Below are 22072 nucleotides of genomic sequence, written 5' to 3'. Positions count from 1 at the left end.
TGGTCAGGGGATCCCACTCCCAGTGGATCTTCCCCCACAGGAGTTGATTAAAAGAGCATGGTTTCTGTGGGATACATAACAGAGTCAGACCAGCACATTCTGCCCTCTAGACTTCAAAAAGACATGTTCTTTCCATATCCAAAATGCATTCATTCTGTTGCAATGTCACAAATGCTTGGATCATTTCAGTGACAATAGATAAGTACAGGATCTTGTCAAGATCAGTTACGGGCTTGGTTTATCCTAGGGCAGAGTTCCCTTCTGGATGTGGACCTGTAAAGATTGGAGCAAGTTGTCTGCCTCCAGTGTACAGGGGAGGGACAGTCATAAGATTAATATTCCCACTGCCAAAGGGAGAAATTGAAGGGAAAACAAGGGTCATGAGACCCAAACAGTTCCTAAAACCCACAGGGCAAACTCTATTAGATATCAAAGTCTGAGAGTCATTTATAGAATGATGTTTTACCCTTGGGGCTTGAGGCAGCAGCAGTCCCACTCTTTCCAAAGTCTTGTGCAGCAGCTCTGTTCTCTCTAAATGCTGGGATAATTGCTCTAACATATTCAAGAATTGGAGAGACCACCTTCTTCTTGGTCCCACCTCCTCAGCCATCAGGGTGCCACTCAGACTCTCTGCCCTCTCTGGGGCAGGACCTCTACCCTCTCCAAAGAGTGGGATGGTTGCCAGGCTCTCCCCACTTCCCAGGGAATGTGTTTCATCCACTCTAGAGCCTGGGGCAGCAACACTCTTTCCAAACAATGGAGCAGCAATCTCCCATAATACCCTGGGCATCTGAGAACCCCTAGGTGGCAGCAATCTTAAACTCCAGGGCACTCTTAAGCTCACCCTATCCATGGGTGGTTCTGCTCTCCTGGCTCAAGATTTCTTGATTCCAGACCTCAGCTTCCATGGTTCTGTCATCGAAGTGTTTTCCCTTCAATCTGTCCATTTTCTGTCCCTTTTGGTCCAGACTGGCAGTGGCTCCATTTATACAGATCTCATAAAAACACTGTTGGTTTCCCATGCAGCATAGAGATCCCAACCATTGGACAATGGAACTTTCCACAAATCTTTTCTGGATGGCTTCATTTCTGGTCCTGGCTTGTACTGATATGGCTGATGTTTCCATGGTTGGTTGGATCCTTGTGTGAGTTACTGGCCTCTGGTATCTCACTTTCTGGAGGCCAAGAATCTTCCAGAGCATCATTTTCTGGTTTCTCTGTGCCCAGAAGTGCCTGTTACTCTCAGGGCTGATAAATAAGATCCTACTGGTTCTGCCCCTGGAATTGATTTTCACCTTCCTGGGGTTCCCACCTGAGCTGGGCTCTGATTTGGTGCATATAGCCTAGATTGCCACCAAACCACAGTTCCCAGCTGTCCCTCAGATTCCAGGATCTGCAAACTCTGGCCTTCAATAAGCTCCCTTCTCCCAGCCTAGAAGATACTGAGTTATCCCATCCTCTGCCACTCCTCCCTACAAAAGAGAAAAATCTTATCTGATTAAGCACTGCTGCTGTTTCTGCCTTTAAGATTAATTTCCTTGGAATCCTCTTCCTCCTGTATCTTGGCTTGTGGCAACAGAGGTAGTTTAGGTGATTGCTCTCACCATAGGCAGACAAAACCCCCTGGTTCATTCCTAATCCATATTTGTGGGGCATTGCCTGAGATAAGACTGTTCCAACAGCTCTGAGAGTGAACTGGAAGAATCTTGACCCCTGGAATTGTTGCCCAACTCTCTCATACCCCCTGAGCTCTACTAGCCATTTGTGAGCTTCTCTCAAAATAAAACACATCCAAATTCCCTAGACTTGCTTTCCCACACATCACTGTCCCTTCAGCCTCCTTACAAACATTCCAAGTTCCTATATGACTGTTGGGAGTGACTCTGTTGACTGTTTAGGGAGTGTTTTCCCTCTTCTGTCTTTCCCCCCAATCTGATCCCACTTTCTAAAGGAGTCATTGTGAAAGGGGGATAAGTCAGCAGGGGACTTTAGGTGGTAGAGGGGTCTGGGGACTTCAGTTCTAATCTCATCCTCAAGTCCAAGGGAAAGGGCCTCTCTTACATGTGGAGAGTGAGAATGGGGAAAGCAGGATGCACCAGCAGGTTGTGGCTGAAAGGTCTCCTTTCCCTGACACCTCATCAGAGACCTCTTCCCTTGAGATAAAGAATGTTTCTGATTGTGATGATCCTGGGCACTCAGACATAGAAAAGATGAGGCTTGTGCAGCATTCTGTGGTAGTATCCAAAAGCAGAACAGAGCCAGAAGGGCAGAGTGGTAAGACAACAGAGGACTCATCCCCATCCAATACTGGGTCAATCCCTACCCAGAAGGACTTAAAGCTTTGCCCAGGCTTCTACTTCTCCCTCCACCATGGCATGAGAGTAAGGATCCCCCTAGTAAAGAAGAAAGGGCTGCAGAGGCTAATCCAACTGAAATGAAATATGCCCTTCTAAAAATAGCTTCCTTTAAAAAATTCATCCTTAAAAAGACACAGGGAGATGCGACATTTGTAAATAAGTGTAGATTATAGTCTTCCCAGAATTGAAAACCATTATTCAGGGGATACTCTTCACACATGTGATCACCCCCTTGAAAAACAGAGGGAGGAAACTGACCTGGATCTGGAAGAGCTGGATGGCACTGGAGGAACACTTAACAATCAAATTTACTCAGGAATATGTGGGTCAAATACAAATATATTTGATCAAAAGGAAACCAGCAATGGCATTAAAATAACACTGTAAAAAAAATTCCCAGTGATGTAAGAAGCTTTATTTATTTCCTTGAAAAGTGTAAAATGGAAATCTGAAACACTGAAAATTAAAGAAAACAAAATGAACCTGCCTGTACCATTAAATAAGCTTCAAAAGTTTTCAATATTTAGCAGTTTTGTTGTATCATCCATTCCAAACTCTTCCTGAGTGTCAGGGGGAGTGAAAAGTTGGATTCTTTAATATAAACCTAGAATGATGGCATTCCTCTCATAAATAATTTATATCTCATTAATAATTTTTATACCAAAAATTCCTTTATATAATGAATAACTATTTAAAAATCAATTAAAAATTCCTAGGGTACTGAAACCAATGATTCATAAAAATTCTTGATATTATCAATATTCTTTCATATTCACATTATCCTAAATGAATCAAAAATGTATTTTTGCTGTTTTTTTTAACCCAGATCTAAATAATTCTCTCATTGCATTTGCTTGTTATAACTCTTAAGACTAAAAGTATACTACTACAATTGACAACAATCAATTTCATGGTGAAAATTTGACTAAATAAAATCAAACTAAAATTGATGATGTTAAACAGCCATAATTTTTTTAAAAAAGGCATCAAAACACAAACTAATGAAACATTGTAGATTTTTTGCAATAAGATATTCCAAACATGAAGCTTTAAGATAAAACGTTAGTGCTTCAAAGACAGATAAATAGACAAGGAGTCTCACAGTACTTGCTTTTTTTTTTTTTACATTTTGCTGCATACTATGCCAGTGTTTCAAGATTTGAAAAATTAGGACAGTGTGTACTATTGGAAATATATTCCAACAGTTGTGTCATTAGCAGTTTATATGGTTATCTATATTTAAAAAACTAAGCAAGATGATACAAAAACAGTTAGAACTAACAGGATTTCAATAAAATAACTGGGTACAATATAAATCTACTGAAATCGGTAGCATTCACATGTACTTCCAATAAATTAAAATATGTTGTAGGAGAAGTATTATTGACAAAACCCACCCAAATTAAATAGTTTCATATACTAAATCTGTATAAAGTTTTATGAAAATATGTAAAATATTCGTCACTGAAATGACAGAAAATTTAAATAAGTGACAGTTAACCCATATAAATAATTCAGAAAAACATAAAATACACATTCTCCACTAATTAATTCTCCAGTGCATTTAATTTAATTGGAATTAAATCAATTCCAATCAAATCCAATCAAAACTCCAATGGAAAACAGATTTTATCTTTAAAAGTGACAAGGCAATAGATAAATTACTGAATAAGAGCACAGGACTAAAAATATTGAAGGAAAATTTGAATCATTACAACTGTTTGTGGGACTCACCCAACCTGGTGCAAAAATCTATTGCAATGAAATAGTAATAAAGAAAATGTGGTGAAGGCATAATAGTAAACCTATAGATTAAGGAAGTAGAATAGATAATGCCTAAGCAGATACAATACGTACTGAAATGTAAGAGGTAGCTTTTCACATCAGTAAGGAAATAATGGATCAACCAATAATCATGGGTGGAAACATTAAATTACTTCCCTGCCTCTCATGATTTCCAGGAACAAATGTAGAATGCACTAAGGACTACATAAAAAATTAGAAAACAAATAAATTTTCATTAGACAATTTGAGTAAAAATTTTGTGATTTCCAGGTATGAGATTTGTTTAAACATTATAAAATGCAAATTACAAAGGAAAATATTAAAATGCTAACATTAAAACTAGTAAATCCTAAATGACAGTAGAAACTACAGAATGGGAGAGTATATTTACAATGCTATCAACAGCACCATAAGTAATAAAATAAAAGCAAATTTCACATGTATACAATTCATAAAAATCAGACACCATCCAGCAGAGCAACAACATTGAAAAAATAGAGAATCTGCTCCAGAGTTACTGAGGATGCTATTTGTTTAACCACTTTGGAAGAAATCATGGTCCTCCAAATTTGACAGTCGCCAAACATGATGATTCAGCAATTCCATTCATCACTTTATGTTCATATGAACAAGGACATACGTGCCAAAATATCCATGGCCTGGTTGCAATGGAAGGGAAATGTTGGAAACAGAACAAATGTCAACCAATGGGATAAGGGTTCAATAAAGAAAACTCCAGTGCATTTACACAATCACTAGTAAATCGCAGTGAAACTGGATCAACCAGAGCTACACAAGTCTACATGGAGTCTTTTCAGGAACAATTATTTGATTGAGAAGACAAGGTGAAGAACGAAACAGCATATTGATGTGAACAAATGACTTTTAGTTGCAGAAAATATGTATTGTTAAAGTGAAAACATGTATGAATACTAAAATTTTTTAAATGCTTGGAAATGGGAAAGTACAGTGCATGGTTTCAGGAAAAGATTAGATTAAAGGTGATTGCATTGTGTTTATTCTATTAGATTACATGTAATGACCTTGAAACAGCATAAAAGTCAGCCTGGGGAGGAAACTTCCCTCACTGGCCTTTCCTCAGACATCCTGGAAGCTGCATCTTGTCCACGGGAATTTGCCCAGCATCTATGTAATCTGAGAATCTACTGACAGCAGAGCAACCAGATTTCAAGTTAGTTTCCATTTTTGGTCCTCAATTCTTCCCTCACAGAAAGTGTTGTGGGAGAAACATGTCATGGCATGACTTTAATTTTTTAAATAATATTTCTTAGGACAGAGACTGTTAAAATACATCATTCTAAATGTAAATTAAAAGATGAAGATGTAAATGTTTGGGGAATTCTACCACAGCACAAATACGTGGGGAATAGATGAGCAACTAATGGAGACCTAGGGTTTGGGCTAAGGGCATTTGAAAAATGAAATAATTTATATGTTAAATTTTAGTTCAAACATAGTCATTTCACCCTTCTTAGAAACTTGTTAAAAAGTAGGGGACTGAGAGAAAAGTAGTGAATAAACAGTCCAGACCCTCCACTGTGAAGCTTATGATCTAATAGAGGAGACAAGAATTTTTCTGTTAATTTGTAGTTAGAAATTGCCTCCTCTTACAGTTGTAGTACTTTGAATTTGTTTTGTTTTGTTTTGTTTTGTTTTAACACAGTTTTAGTCACACACACATCTAAAGTGTACTGTCAACGGCTCTCACTATAATCATAGAACTGTGTTTTCATCACCACAATCAATTTTAGAACATTTTCATAGTCCCCAAAAGAAAAACCCCATGCCCCTTATATATCCCTATTATTGACATTTGGCTTCGGTGTGGTTCCTTTGTTACAATTGATGGAACAACATTAAGATATTACTGTTAACTATAGTCCACAGTTTGCATTAGGTGCATTTTTCCCATATACTACCCTATTATTAACATCTTGTAGTTGTAATATATATTTTTTCTAATTCATGGAAGAACATTCTTGTATTTGTACTATTAACAGCCTTCATATCCACAACAGGTTTCACTGTGTTATACAGTCCGTTGTTTCATCCCCTAGCTTTCATTCTAGTGATATACATGACCCTAAACTTTCCCTTTCAACAGAAATAATATACACGATTCTGTGCTGTTATTTACACACGCAATAATGTGCTACCATCACCTCTATCCATTTCCAAACACTTACTATCAACCTTACTATAAAATTCTGTGCAAATTAAGTATCATTTCCCCATTCTTTATCCTTATTCTATCTTCTGGTAGCCTGTATTCTAGATGATAACTCCATGAGTGTGCTCATAATATTTAGTTCGTATTTGTGAGATCATACCATATTTGTCCTTTTCTGTGTAACTTATTCACTCAACATAATGTCTAGGTTCATCCATATTGTGGTGTACATTAGGACTTCATTCCTTCTTACAGCTGAATAATATTCCATCTTATGTATCTACCACATTTTGTTTATGCATTCGTCAGTTGATGGACTCTTGTGTTGCTTCCATCTTTTGGCTCATGCGGATAATGCTGCTATGAAAACATCTGTTCACGTTCCTGCTTGCAGTTCTTTCGGGTATATTATGGATCACATGACTGTTCTATACTTAGCTTCCTGAGGAACTGCCAAACTGTCTTCCACAGTGGCTGCACCCTTCTACATTCCCACCAGCAGTGAATGAGTGTTCCTGTTTCTCCATGTCCTCTCCAACATTTGTAGTTTTCTGTTTGTTTAATGGTGGCCATTCTAGTAGGTGTGTAATGATATCTTGTTGTGGTTTGGATTTGCATGTCCTTAATAGCCAGTGAAGTTGAGCATTGATTCATGTGCTTTTAACCATTTGTGTACCATCTTTGGAAAGATGTCTATTCATGTCTTTTACCCATTTTTTAATTGTTTTTTTTCTCTTTTTCTGTTGAGTTGAAGAATTTCTTTATATAATCTAGATATTAAACATTTCTCAGACATGTGGTTTCCAAATATTTTCTCCTGTTGAGTAGGCTGCCTTTTCACCTTGTTGACAAAGTCCTTTGAAGCACAAACATACCCAGTTTTGAGGAGGCCCCATTTATCCATTTTTTATTTCATTGTTTATGCTTAGAGTGTAAGGTAAAAGAAACCATTGCCTACCACAAGACCTTGAAGATGCTTCTCTACATTTTCTTCTAGAGTTTGATTCTCCTTGCCCTGTCTCTTATATTTAGGTCTTTGATCCACTTTGAGTTAATTTTTGTATAAGGTGTGATGTCCTCTTTCATTCTTTTGGATATGGATATCCAGTTCTCCCAGCACCATTTTTGAAGAGACTATTCTGTCCCAGTTAAGTGGACTTGGCAGCCTTGTTGAAAATCACTTGACCATAGATGTGCGGGTCTATTTCTGAACTCTCAAATACATTCCATTGATCAATATGTCTATATTTTTGCCAGTAACATGCTGTTTAACCACTGTAGTTTTGTAATATTCTTTAAAGTCAGGAACTGTGAGTCCTCCAACTACATTCGTTTTCAAGATATTTTGGCTATTTGGGGCCCTTTTCCCTTTCAAATAAATCTGATAATTGACTTTTCATTTTTGCAAAGTAGGTTGTTGGAATCTGGAAATTTTCATTGAGATTACGTTGTATCTGTAAATCAATTTGGGTAGAATTGACGTCTTAACAACATTTAGCATTCCAATCCATGGACATGTGAATGTCCTTCCAGTTCTTTAGTTATTTAATTTCTTTAAGCAATGTTCGGTAGTTTTCCAAATATATGTCTGTTACATCCTTGGTTAAATTTATTCCTAGACATTTGATTCTTTTAGTTGCTATTGTAAATAAATTTTTTTCTTTGGAGTTGTATAAAAACACTACTGATTTTTGCATGTTACGCTTACCCACCACTTTGCTGAACTGGTTTAGTAGCTCTAGTAGCTTTGTCACAGTTTTTTTGGAACTTTTTAACTATATGATCACTTCATCTGCAAGTAGTGAAAGTTTCACTTTTTCCTTTCTGATTTGAATGTCTTTTATTTCCTTTTCTTACCTAATTGCTCTAGCTAGAACTTCTAGTACAATATTGAATAACAATGGTGTCAGTGGGCATCCTTGTCTTGTTCTCAATCTTAGAGGGAAAGCTTTCAATCTCTCACTATTGAGTATGATGTTAGCTGTGGGTTTTTTATATGTGCCCTTTCTCATGTTGCAGTGTTTCCTTGGATTCCTATCTTTTGAAGTGTTTTATTAAGAAGGATGCTGGGATGAGTGAGGGAGGGGTTGGGTGGGGCAGTGGTTGGGCAGCATCCCTTCTGAAGAGGAGGAAGAGGAAGGAGGGTGAGACAGGAGGATGGCAAGTCCTGTTCCTGATGAATCATTGACTAGCACCATTTTACCAGCTGAAATGAGTTATCAGAAATGGGCATAGTGCCTTTAGGTCCTACATGTAACAGATGGATATTATTCCAGGCTGATTACTTCTTTGGACCAACATTTTTTTGATTGTGGAGAATCTTAGTCTCTTCATCTTTTATTCCCAATTGCTATTGTTGGCAAATAAAATAAAAAGAGTTCATGTGTTTCTTGCCCAAACTTGAGGCACCATTATTAGTAGTTTAGGAAAAGAAAAAAACTCTAAACAGAAAAATCCCAAAGTACCATCAGCCAAGGAAAGAGAAAAGGAAGCAAAAGCCTCTGGAGGTTTTGGGAAAGAGAACAAATAAAAAGAACCTAAGACCAAGGAGAAATATGCCAAAGATGGAAAGAAGACTCCAATGCTGCCCAACCAGGAGTAGCTTTTTCTGTTGACAATATGATCAAATGGCCAAATCCAGCTCCTAGGACTCGGAAAAAAGTCTAGCAATGCAGAGATGATTAAAGAGCTCAACAAATGCTGGGAAGAGAATTCAATGCATTTGAATGTATCCAAGAGGTCTATACATGTATTACCATCATCAATCAATGAGTTGACTGAATTAACAGAACTTTATAGGAATTTGCAGTCTCTTCCAGCAGAGGCTGGCTGTCTAATAAATCTCTGACACTCATGGGTCTAAGTGTAAATTCACTTACCAGTCTGCCTGACTCTCTTGATAACTTGAAGAAGCTGTGGATGTTTGATTTATGGCATAACAAACTGAGAGAAATTCCTCCAGTGGTTTATAAGTTAGGTTCTCTCACTACTCTTTACCTTCACTTTAATTGTATATCTACTGTGGAAAAAGACATCGAAAACCTGTCAAAACCCAGCATGCTTAGCATTCAAGAGAACAAACTCAAACAACTACTTGCTGAAACTGAAGAATTATGTAACCTCATTACACTGGATGTAGCTCACAATCAACTTGAACACCTTCCAAAGGAGATTGGAAACTGCACACAGATAATTAACCTTGACTTGCAGCACAATGAACTGCTAGACCTCCCAGATACTATAGGAAACATGTCCAGTTTAAGTCCTCTTGGTCTAAGATATAACAGACTGTTGGCAATACCCAGATCATTGGCAAAATGTAGTGGAACTGAAAATTAGAGAACAGTAACATTTCTACTTTGCCAGAGAACCTTTTGTCAAGTCTTGTGAAACTGAATAGATTGACCCTAGCTAGAAATTGCTTCCAGTTATATCCAGTGGATGGTCCATCTCATTTTCCACCATCTGTTCTGTCAACATGGAACACAATCAAATCAATAAAATCCCGTTTGGAATTTTCTCCAGAGCAAAAGTATAAAGCAAGCTGAATATGGACAATCAGTTAACATCCCTTCCATTGGATTTTGGAACTTGGACCAGTATAGTAGAATTGAATTTAGCCACTAATCAGCTCACAAAGATCCCTGAGGATGTGTCTTGTCTTGTTTCTCTTGAGGTCTTAATATTATCAAATAATTTTCTGAGGAAATTTTCCCATGGTCTTGGAAACCTTAAGAGGTTAAGAGAGTTGGATCTAGAGGAGTGCAAATTGGAATTCTTGCCAAATGAAATTGCTTATCTTAAAGATTGACAGAAATTAGTTTTGACAAACAACCAGTTGACCACTCTTCCCAGAGGCATTGGTCACCTTACCAATCTCACATATCTAAGCCTTGGAGAGAACCTACTTACTCATCTTCCTGAGGAAACTGGTACACTGGAGAACCTTGAAGAACTATATTTGAATGACAACCCCAACCTGCATCGCCTTCCATTCGAGCTGGCTCTCTGCAGCAAACTTTCAATCATGACTACTGATAATTGTCCACTCAGTCACCCACCACCTCAGATTGTTGCTGGGGGGTGTTCTTTCATCATCCAGTTCCTCAAGATGCAAGGCCCATATCATGTCATGGTCTGATCAAAATCCACTGATCCTACACAGTCAAAAACAGACTACCATTAATGTTTCATATCTATATCTGTATCTATGTAGATATTGATATGTATGGCAGATTTATAAAAACTGCATAACATGTTTCTGTTTCTGCTAATAGAGGAATCATAGCCATTTAGTTGGTTTTTTTTTTAATTCTGTACAAAAGACTTATGTAAGTTTTCTTTGCTGAACTTGGATTTTTTTGTTGTTGTTGTTGTGTGATCTGATATGCCAGTTTGCTTAAAACATCTGCCAACAAATTTTGAAGTTATTAAATTTAAAGGACAGAGGTGGTATAGTTGACATACATTCTCTTAGGAAAAATAGTGGGAAAACAATTTTGTTGCAACTTTTCATATACATTTTCCCCTTACCAATAGTGAAATCTCTCTAGTATGATAGGCCCTGAAGGTAGAAGTTTTCTTTAACTTATTTTGAAATTTGAGATTTAAATTTTATATATTATTTACAGTGAGAGTAAATCACTGGATTTTTGGGGGTGAAGGGAGGTTGGTTTGCTCTGTTTTAATCAATCAAGTCTAGAATTTTTATCCTCTGCTAAATAATTTCCATCAGCTTGTTTAAGTATTTAAAGACATTTGGTTGTTGAAACAACTGGCAAAGTGAAAAGATGCAGTCAACAATTCTAGAATTCCTTTAATTGTGCTTCTGTGAACAGTTGTGGAGCAAAATATCTGAAGAAAGTCTTTGGATAGGAGGAAGGTATTGAGATATTTTCCAGTATTAAATAACTTCTTAATTTGGGGGACAAAAATTTGTAGTGAAAAGGAGTTTTCACTCCTAGAAGTTGCAAATCTAACACTAACAGAATAATTAGGCAAAAAAATATTTCACATGAACATACATTCTATATATGTATATACAATGCTATATAGATATATACTTATATCATAAACTACAATAGGTAACTTTAAGGATTTCTCCCTATCTTTACACAATGAAATGAATGTCTTTCTTTGAACACTGCAATATTTGTACATTTCAAGGTGATTTTACAGTGTTCTATGGTTTTATATCTTCACTTGCCTTGTACATTTTTCAACTCTGGAATATTTGCATTTAACCACAATATCTTCACACTGTACTGTATTGCTTCTGAATTAAATGCACTTTTCCCTACATGTGCAGCACTGGCTTCAGACAACTCAGTTTAGTATCATTAATTTTAATCTCATCCTTCCTTTCTTGATAGTTAAGACAAGTATGGAAAAGAAGCACATTGCATATAAGGCACTGATAGATCAGTGGAAGTTCTGTAAAATGTGCATGTGCTATTTGATTCTTTGATACATTTTCTTTAGCTTTACTGCTTTTAAGGCTAGCATTATTGTAAATTTGTGCCCCTTGTACAGTACTCTTACTTTTGGTAGTGTTAGTCTAAGCCAATGTCATCATTGAGGAGACTCAAAGGGCAAGTGTATTCTAGATCCTAAAAATCACTTCCCATTTAGTGAATATTATGTATAATTATGTATTGCTGCTTGGGTTTTTTTTTTTTGCCATTTAAATGGGCATTGTTGTTTTTAAAAAGACAGACCATTTTGGAAACAAGTCTATACTATTAACATTGAAATTAAGAGTAGAATTTTGCTTTTCTTGGCACAGAAATTCAGAGCTAGGTTTGAGGTCAAATCTATATTATTTTTTTTTGCACTCTTAACTCCTGTTCTTTGGTTTAAAATGTTTTATTCGTACATATTCTGGCCTCAGCATGTTTTGACTCCACGGTTTTCATACTTAGGAAATTATACAGTTGAGTGGGATTAAAGATTTGTTTAAAGAAGCCATGTGAAATTCCATTTTATAATACTTTTCATCATTGAAAAGTTATCTGGGGACCAGAAGAATAAAAACCTCACAAGGTACAGGATGATTGATCTATTTTCAAGTTACATAAGATTTAAATGCAGCTAGTGAGATCTAATTAGCCCCAGCCCTTGATTTCATTTTTTTACAGTTGATAATTTTAGAAAGTAAAAAAGGAAGAGTAAACCTAAATTACCAATAAAATACAAAGAAAAATATGTGTACACAGAATAAAATACATCCTTAACACAAAATAAGGGCATAATATACTCTGCAGCATGGCATTTTCATTACTATATTTCTTAGCTGTAGCTCTTTGATTCAGAAATTTGAGACTCTGTTTTCATTAAGTTGTGACTCCCTTCTTTTTCTCCAGGTTAGGAAGTTTTAAAAAGGCTTAATTTATATGATTTATCAAATTAAATTTTCATTTACACATAATTTAAGTGTTTATAAAGTATCCAGTAGCTTGCAATGTATATGACTTTGAAAATAAAATGACACTTTAAGATAATCTTTTGTTCTGTAAAAAATATTCTACATACAGGCATGCCATCAAAACAATCTTTTTTGTTTGGGATATTTCCTAAGTACATTAAGTAAAAAAATTGTCAATAATTATTAGCAGTATTTCTAATGTTACGGTAACTGGGTGCCACCTAGTGTTTAATTTCTGCAACTACAAACCTTATAAATACAAAATTGCTTTTAAAACCCAGGTTCTAAAAACTGCATTTGGATATGCTGTTTTGTCGATGTTTATGGTGGCAACACAAGACCATGAAGAGAATTATGTGATATAAAAATTAGTATAAAAATAGCCACATGAGACTTAAATATGCCTCATTTTGACTTCAAATACAAATTTCTGCCCCTTTTAAATTATATCAAAATCGCAAGAGAACTCAAGATTCTTCACATTCAACAGACTTCTCAAAACAAGGGCTTAATCATAATCCACAATGCATGTAGGGCAAATGGTAGGAAAGGCAGTAATGCATTTTTTCTTCTTTTTTAAATGGATGCTGTAGGTCTTTTACCCATAAGCTCCATGACATCAAAAGAACAAAATGAGTTTAGCATTTCACTTAAGATAATTCAGCATTATCAGTTTTTAAAGAAACACCAACACCTTAAAAACAAGTCAATCTGCTTTAACAGATTGCACTCATGCTAACGAAATTTTAATTTTCTTTAGGGGTTATGATCAAAATCCAAAATGTAGAACAATCCTCAGAAAAACTGGAATGTAAAATATCAAATTCAATTTAGAGAATATCAACGTCTTCATCATCATTTCCAATGTCATCAAACTGGATTTCATCATCACCAGGACCAAAAGTATCTGTTTCATTGATTTCAGCATGCTCTGGAAGCTTGCCATATGCCTTCAGACTTCTGGCTTCACCTGCATTGCATTTTTTTAAAATTGCATCAGCTTTGTTATCCTGATTGTCTCGTAGACCAACCAACATAATGTCTGAGGTATTTATCCAAACCCCTTTTTCTCAATTTTCCTCTGATGTGACATAATCTCTTTACAGCATCAGATGGTCCATTTCCCAACATTTTGATTACCTAAGCATACTCTTGTCCATCCTCTTTGAACACCAGCTCTCTCTTTTCAGATTCATTTTCAATCTTACCTCTAGGTCTATTTTTACCACCTTTACCTTAATTCTTAGGCATGCAGTGACAGCAGACCGTCCGACTGCTTTTCGGGTGGGGCGGCAGCGGCAGCTCTTCCAAGGGGAAAGGGTGTCGCGTGAGAGTGCCCAGAGGAAGCAGACGCGAGAGCCCAGCTCACGTGCTTGGGTGAGCCTTACGGCCCAGCTCTTTCAAGATCTGCAAACCTATATTCTTAACTGGTATTTTAATAGGAATCAACTTAGAAATGGAAGGCAGGTGAAGATATAAAACCCTAGAATACTTAAATGTGCTGTGGAACTATTGTAGATTTCATTGGATTTTACCAAGTAATATTCTTACTTTTTCCTTCCACTGTGGCTTTTCAGTTAAGATTTTGTTTACAAAGGAATTTATTACAACTCTACCTAAAAAAGAAGAAGAAGGATGCTGGATTTTGTCAAATGCCTTTTCTGCATCAGTTGAGATGATCATGTGGTTTTCCCCCCTTCAATTTGTTAATGTGGTTTATTACATTAATTGCATTTCTTGTTTTGAACCTCCCTTGCATACCTGAAATGAAACCCACTTGTCATGGTGTATAATTCTTTTAATGTGCCGTTGGATTGGATTTTAAAGTATTTTGTTGACGATTTTTGCATCTATGTTCATTAGAGAGATTGGTCTGGGATTTTCCTTACTTGTAGTAACTGTATCAGGCTTTGATATTAGGGTGATGTTGGCTTCATAGGATGTGTTAGGTAGTTTTCCCTCCTCTTCAATTTTTTGGAGTAGTTTGAGCATGCTTAGTATTAATTCTTTTGGAATGATGGTAGAATTCATCTGTGAAGCCATATGGTCCTCAGCTTTCCTTATTGGGAGGATTTTGATGGCTGATTCAATCTCTTTCCTTGTGATTGATTTGTTGAGTATTTCGTAGCCAAAACAGGGCCAGGAACCCATGCAGGCAGTGCAGAGTTACAAAGGGCCCTGAGGAAAGCAGTTTCCCAGGGCTGCACTTTCTAAACCTGCCCAGCAAGTGGCACTCTTTGGCAACCTATTCTCCATGGCCCTACAAAGGCAGGGTATTTTTAGCTCTCTGTCTGCTCTGCTTGGGAGGTGGATGAAACAATGGTGCATGGGACTGCGGGTGCCGGTATGGAAAGGTCCAAGTCTGAGACCCACAGATCCAATTTCTTCAGCTAACAGTTGAATTAGAACTGTGTCACATCCCCCTCTATTCCTGGAGAGGGGGAGGGCTTCTCTGGCTCTCCCAGTCCACAGCTGCTCTCCAGGCAGGGACAGGCCAACCAGAAGCTGCTTGCCTTGAGTGCGGGGAGGGGTGGGCACCAGGGGCTTGGCCCAGCAAGTCACTCTCTGCAGTTTCTCCATCTCTTCATCCTTCTCTTCTCTGTAGTTGCATGATACACTCCTGGTCTCCCGAGCTCCAGAAATTACAGCTGTTTTGGACAGTTTCTGCCTGGACTCTAGGTGTTTTTGGTGAAGGAGTGGGCTCTACAACCCCTTATTCCACCACCTTCAAGGAATTCCTTTGCTTAATTTTTATATCTCCATTCAAATATGAATTTAAGATAGCTGTACTCCCCTTATGTTTCTCATATGCCTGTTTCTTGTAATAATAGATATTGATTCAAGTGGTTTGCATTTTTCCTTCTCATTTATTCATTTTCAAGTTTAGAAAATGTATTAATATCTCTTGATTAACACTTTACATTCATCAAACATGCTTTCCAATTTACATTATCTCACTTGATGTAAACAAGGAATATGTCCTCTATTAAGCATGCAGCTCTGTAGAGAGCTTTTTCATTGGGGAGCTTTATTAACATGCTTCATTTAGTTCAAAATATCATCCCACATTAATAATATAAAAGTCTATAATCCATGTGAAGATCCCTGTGGTTTTGATAAAGTATATTTTCCCATGTTAGATGATACATTTTAGTAGTTAATAAATGTTGTTAATTTGTGTGGGTATTAACCTGCTTGCATTTGATTTTGATGTCCATTGGGGATCCAGATGTGTTTTTAATCTGTTTTTTTAGAACAGGCTCAAGAAATGTCTTGATTTCTGGTCCTTGAGTTTACAGAAATCATATAAACCAACTGTATAATATTTTTAAAGATTCTCATATTTCATTTTGTGGAAGCAGAAATTATGCATATTAAATTATGATTATGAGTTGAGCAAGCATGTCATTTTTGAGGGTGTATTAGTTTCCTAGATGCTAAACAAATACCAAGTAATGGAGTGCTTAAACAACAAGAATTTATTGGCTCACGGTTTCATAGGCTAGAACACTTGCTCCTTCTCTGTGTCAGTATCTTCTGGTTGAATAGCAATATTTTGGGTTCCTTGACTTTTCCATCACATGACAATGCACATGGTGGTTTCTTCTCTTGTCTCTTCTAGGTTCTATTGACTTCCGGTTTCTTGGTTTCCCCTGGCTTCTCTCCCTCTCTCTCTCTCTGTCTTAATTTCATTCTGTTTATAAATGAAGGATCCAGTAACCTGGACTAAAGCCCTATGTGACTGAGATAAGCCACACCTTAACTGATGTAACATCTTCAAGAGATCTTATTTACAATGGGGTTCGCACCCACAAGATCAGGGTTTGAGACCTGAAGATGCCTTTTGTGGAGGAAATTATTCAGTCTCCAACAGGGGGTAAATGGTGGCTTCTACCTTTTGATACATTGCTCCATTATCATAGCCACCAGCACTTTTATGTCAGTACCATCCTTTTCTAATTTGTTAATAATTTCCTCAGCTAGAACATATACAATTATTTTGTCATTTCAATTAACTCAATAAATCTATTGTGTCAAAATCTTTTTTATGAGAACATTCCTTGTACACAGACACATATGTTCATAATAGACTACATCAGCTATACAATCAAATAGTAATTGGCTTGTTATGTGCAAAGGAGTATTTTAGGTCTAACATGATTGAATAATAGTGTTATACATTCCTTTTGAATTTTATTATACAGGAAGGCACCGACACCTTTTTATCATGAGGTGCATGATTAGCCATATTGGTGTTATAATAACCTGAAATTCAACTTATTTCTAAACATTCAAGGCTTTAGATTTCCAACAATTTATTGCAATCCTTAAATAAATTTATTTTTGCACAAAGTATAATAACACTTAAAGCTGATTGCTAAATATTCTGACATTTTGGTTTTATTGATGTTATCACAATAGAAAAGCATCATCTAGAAAACTATGGGTTTGAATATTTTATGAACTATTCTATTTTAGAAAAGCTCGTGATGAAACATGGAATAATGTAGTCACAAGTTCCGTTTAAATTCCTCCAATCTTTGAATATTATTTTTTGAGTTGTAAATAATTGATTCTGTTTTATTACTTCTAAAAACTGGTCATGGAAACAAGATAGAGACAAAGATATCTTGGAATAAGTGAGGCAATCACAAGGAATCAACTTACCAATAGCACTTTTATTAATTTTTATCATAAAACTGTTCCTTTTAAAATGTTCCACCATCCTGTGAAATATGTTCTCTAACATCTGAATCCTGTTCATAGTCCAAAGTGATCTTATTTTTGGAGAGCCAATCCAGAAGCCAGACTAGCAGACAAAAACAAAACAAAACAACCACCCCTAAATTATCATAATAAATAATTGTAGACATGTGTTATTAAATTAACATTAATATATGTAAAATAGGCAAGCACATATGTGAAATTTCATGATCCTGTATTATTTACTTTTCTAGAGCATGCACGCTGTTATTTGAATAAAAGGACAATATGATCTGTCATTGGCAGTCAAAATAAATTAATAGTAGGACTCATCAACCAAATAAAAGGTGTGAGAAATCTATGACAATAATTTTAATGTTGCACTTATTTTAGATTAGTTTTGGGTTTATAGAAAAATTGTGAAAATAGTATAGAGTATTCTGCTATACATATACCCAATTTCCCCACCTCAGCAAGACCTCAAACACAGGACACAGGGCCCTGGCTCAACAACATGAAGCTCCTTCCTGAGTTTCCCACATCTGGCAGAGGGAACTCACCGTTTCTGAACCCCGGGATCCTCAAACAGTGCATAGAAAGCCTCTGTTTTCAGGGCCCCAGGTGTTGGTGCCTCTTCATAGTAAGAACAAAAGCTTCACTTCCCGTGTACCTATTGCTCGTCAGAGGATCTGTCACTTCTAGGAAGAGCGGGATGCCACATCCAAAGGGAGGAAAAAGATTTCTTTTCATGGCTCTGACCTCTGAGAGTGAGCTTTGCCCTTGCTTCTCCCTAGATAATATTTTTAACAGCAAGAACAAAACCGTTTGCAGTCTGGAATTTTCCCATGCTTTGTATTCTGTATTTTTTCATATGTTTTTAAAGCTAAAGTTAAAAGTATGTTAATGAGGGGTTGGACAACTTGAAATAATAGCAAGCATATATCTATATTAATCTTTGATGCAAATTATTTGATATAATCATCCTCAGAATAGTAAGTTTTGACAGTTTTGTCTTTTGAGGAATTGGTCCATTTTGTGGAGGAAAAAAAAAGTCAATAGTATTCCTTTATTATTTCTTTAATGCCCATGGGGTCAGTGGTGATGATCCCTATTCCATTACTGACATTAGTACTTCTTTTTTTTCTTTGTTAGCCCAGGCAGTTTATCATTCTTATTGACTTTTTTTAGAGAAGTAGCTTTAGTTTTTGTTGATTTCTTCTATTTTTCCCCTTTTATCAATTTCATTGATTTTTGCTCCACTCTTTCTTTTCTTCTGTTTGCTTTATGTCAAAGCCAAGTTCTGGGCTATCTCCAGGAGAGAAGGCCCACCACATGGAGAACAGCACTTAGGCTGGTCACTGAGAATAGGAGTCCAGACACTTCTGCCCACTCCAAGATACCGCAGTATCCCCGTTGCCAAGGAAGACACAGTGCACACAAGCACTGGTTAGAATAACACTACTCACATGGAGAGTAAAAAGAGCAAAGTCTGCCTCAGTAGTGGATGTCAGTCTCACTTGTGACAGCTGATGCTGGGTGATGGGATGCACACATTCCTCTCATGTCACACTGGGGAGAGTGTTCCCTCTCTGCCAGAAACAGATTCACTAGTGGGGTTGGCCAGGTGCCTCATGATGCACACTCTTTAGGGATATGTGGAACTGCACTGTGTAGCAGGAGTGAGGAAATAGGACCTCAGTACGGAAAAAGAATCTAAGTCAAGTCACAGATGAAAATTTCCCTTGAGACTTGTATTAGTTAGGGTTCTCTAGGGAAACAGAAGCAACAAGAGATATTGGTAAGTATAAGATTTTATGAAAGTGTCTCACACGACTGTGGGAATGCACAAGTCCAAATTCCTTAGAGCAGGTAGCAGACTGGCAATTCCGATGAAGGTGTTCAATGAACTCTTCAGGCAGCAAACTGGCAACTCTGATGATGTTCGATGAACTCCTCAGGAAATGCTTCGCTGGCTGGCCAAAGAAGAAGTGAAGGTCCTCTCTCTCTCTTCCTTAAAAGTCTTCAACTGATTGGATTAAATCCAGCTGATTAAATTCTTATTCACCTTTTGTTGATGTGATCAGTCGACAGCTGCAGTCAATTGACTGATGATTTAATAAACCAGCCTTCTGGTTTATTAACGAGCCACAAATGTCCTTGCAGTGATGGTTAGGCCAGTGCTTGCTTGACCAGACACCTGCACACCATCACCTGGCTAAGTTGACACATAAACCCAACCATCACAAGACTTCTTGACTTGTGCATTATTTAGAAATGTGTTGTTGAATCTCCAAATATTTGAGGATTCTCCAGTTATTGTTCTCATATTGTTATCTAGTTCAATTTTATGGCAGTCTCAGAGCATATGATTTCTATTATTTTAAATTTGTTAAAGTATGTTTAGGATACATAATGCTGTCTATCTTGGAAATATTCTATGCAAGAGTGAGAAATACATGTATTTTGTTCTTGTTGGATGACATTTTATATAAATGTCAGTTCAAGCAAGTTGATTGATAGTACTATTCAGGTAATCTCTCAATTTTATGCATCCCTGACCTAATCAATCAATTACTGGAACAGAATGGCGATGAAGTATCAACCTTTAAGAATAGATGTGTTTATTTCTCTTTGCAGTTCTCTTGGTTTTCGCCACCTCTATTTTGATGCTCTACAATTAGGTGCATACATATTTAATATTCTTATATCTTCTTAGGGACTTGACGCCTATATCCTTATGTAATGCCCCTCTTAATCCCTGATAATTTTTCAAATTCTGAAGACCTCTTTTTGTGAAGTTTTTATAGCTAGCTACTCCAACTCCCATTTGATCAGTGTTTGCATGACATATGTTTCTCCATCCCTTTACATTTAACCCATCACATTTTTATATATTTAAGGTGGGTTTCTTACAGAACAACATGTAGTTGGTGATTTTTTAATCCACTCTAACAATCTCTATATTTTAAATTTATTTCTTGACCATTTACATTTAAAGTGATTATTGATATAGTTGGATTTAAATCTACCATGTTTGGAAGCATTTTCTGTGCATAGCATTTGTTTTTTGTTTTTGTTTTTGTTTTTATTTTACTTTTTTTCTTTTATTACTCACTTCACTTGATTTAATTGAATATTAACATTTTGTTTTAGTGTGGTTCATTTGTTACAGTTGACAGAATATTATAATTCTACTATTAAATACAGTCCATAGTTTACATGAGGGTGTATATTCTATCCTATATACCAACATTTTATTAACAGCTTGCAACAATGTGATACATTTGTTATAATTCATGAAAGAATATTGTTATTATACTATTAATTATAGTCCATTGTTTACAATAGGGTTTATTGTACTTTATGGTCCTAGGTTGTATCTTTTCATTTTTATTATAGTAATATATATTAACTAAAATTTCCCCTTTTAACACATTCACAGATATAATTCAGTGCTGTTAATTACATTGACAATGTTGTGCTAACATTACCACTATCCATTTCCAAAACTTTACAGTCAACCTATATAAAATTCTGTAAAAATTAAGCATTAACTCTCCATTCTCTACCCCCAACCCAGCCCCTGGAAAATCTATATTCCAGATTCTAACTCTATGAGTTTGCTCATTCTAATTATTTCAAAGCAGTGAGATCATACACTATTTGCCCTTTTGTATCTGACTTATTTCACTCAACACAATGTCTTCAAGGTTCATCCATGTTGTCACATCAACCAGAACTTCATTCCTTTTTAATGGCAATATTCCATTGTATGCATATGCCACATTTTATTTATCCATTCATCAATTGATGGACACTTGGGTTGTTTCCATCTTTTGGCAATTGTGAATAATGCTGTTATAAACATCGGTGTGAAAATATCTACTCGAGTCCCTACTTTCAATTCTTTTAGGTATATTCCTAGTAGAGGGATTATCAGATCATATGGTAATTCTATACTTAGGTTTCTGAGGAACTGCCAACCTATCTTTCACAGTGGCTGCACCATTTTACATATCCACAAGCAAGGAATGAGTGTATCTCTTTCTCCACATCCTCTCCAACACTTATCATTTTGGTTTTATAATAGCAGCCTTTTTAGTGGATGTGAAATGGTATCTCACTGTAGTTTTGATTTACATTTCCCGAATGGCTGATGATGTTGAGCATCTTTTCATGTGGTTCTTAGCCATTTGCACATCCTCCTTGGAGAAATGTCTATTCAAGTCTCTGGCCCATTTTTTTTTAATTCAATTCTATTGAGATATATTCACATACCATACAATCATCCATGATGTACAATCAACTGTTCGTAGTACCATCATTAAGTTGTGCATTCATCACCTCTATTTTTTGAACATTTTCCTTGTGCCAGAAAAAGTGAAAATAAGTGCGGGTGTCTGAGCTTGTACCTCGGCTTGCCAGGCCTGGGCCAGGGGACCTGATCACCCCCTGGGGAGGGTAGTAGGTACGGGCGTGAGTGCCCTCTGCAGCCCCCCCGAGCCTGGGGAGCGAGGTCAAGGCAGCTCCCTTTTCCTCACCCAAAATGCCACTGGCAGGGGAGGCTTGCCGGAGGAAACCGCCTTTCTCCCAACTGCCCTTTCCCCGCTT

The 22072-nt window shown here is 36.6% G+C and overlaps 2 pseudogenes; one reads left to right on the top strand and one right to left on the bottom strand.

Moving 5' to 3' along the window:
- The first annotated feature begins 2090 nt into the window (after positions 1-2090).
- Positions 2091-10474, top strand: LOC119542965 (annotated as a pseudogene).
- Positions 10475-13587: 3113 nt separating this feature from the next.
- LOC119542414 lies at positions 13588-14008 on the bottom strand (annotated as a pseudogene).
- Positions 14009-22072: the final 8064 nt, after the last annotated feature.

This window comes from Choloepus didactylus, chromosome 8, assembly GCF_015220235.1.
Source record: "Choloepus didactylus isolate mChoDid1 chromosome 8, mChoDid1.pri, whole genome shotgun sequence".
Taxonomy (NCBI): domain Eukaryota; kingdom Metazoa; phylum Chordata; class Mammalia; order Pilosa; family Megalonychidae; genus Choloepus; species Choloepus didactylus.
Note: the sequence above shows the minus strand (reverse complement) of the source record. Positions and strands in the feature narration are given on the sequence as shown.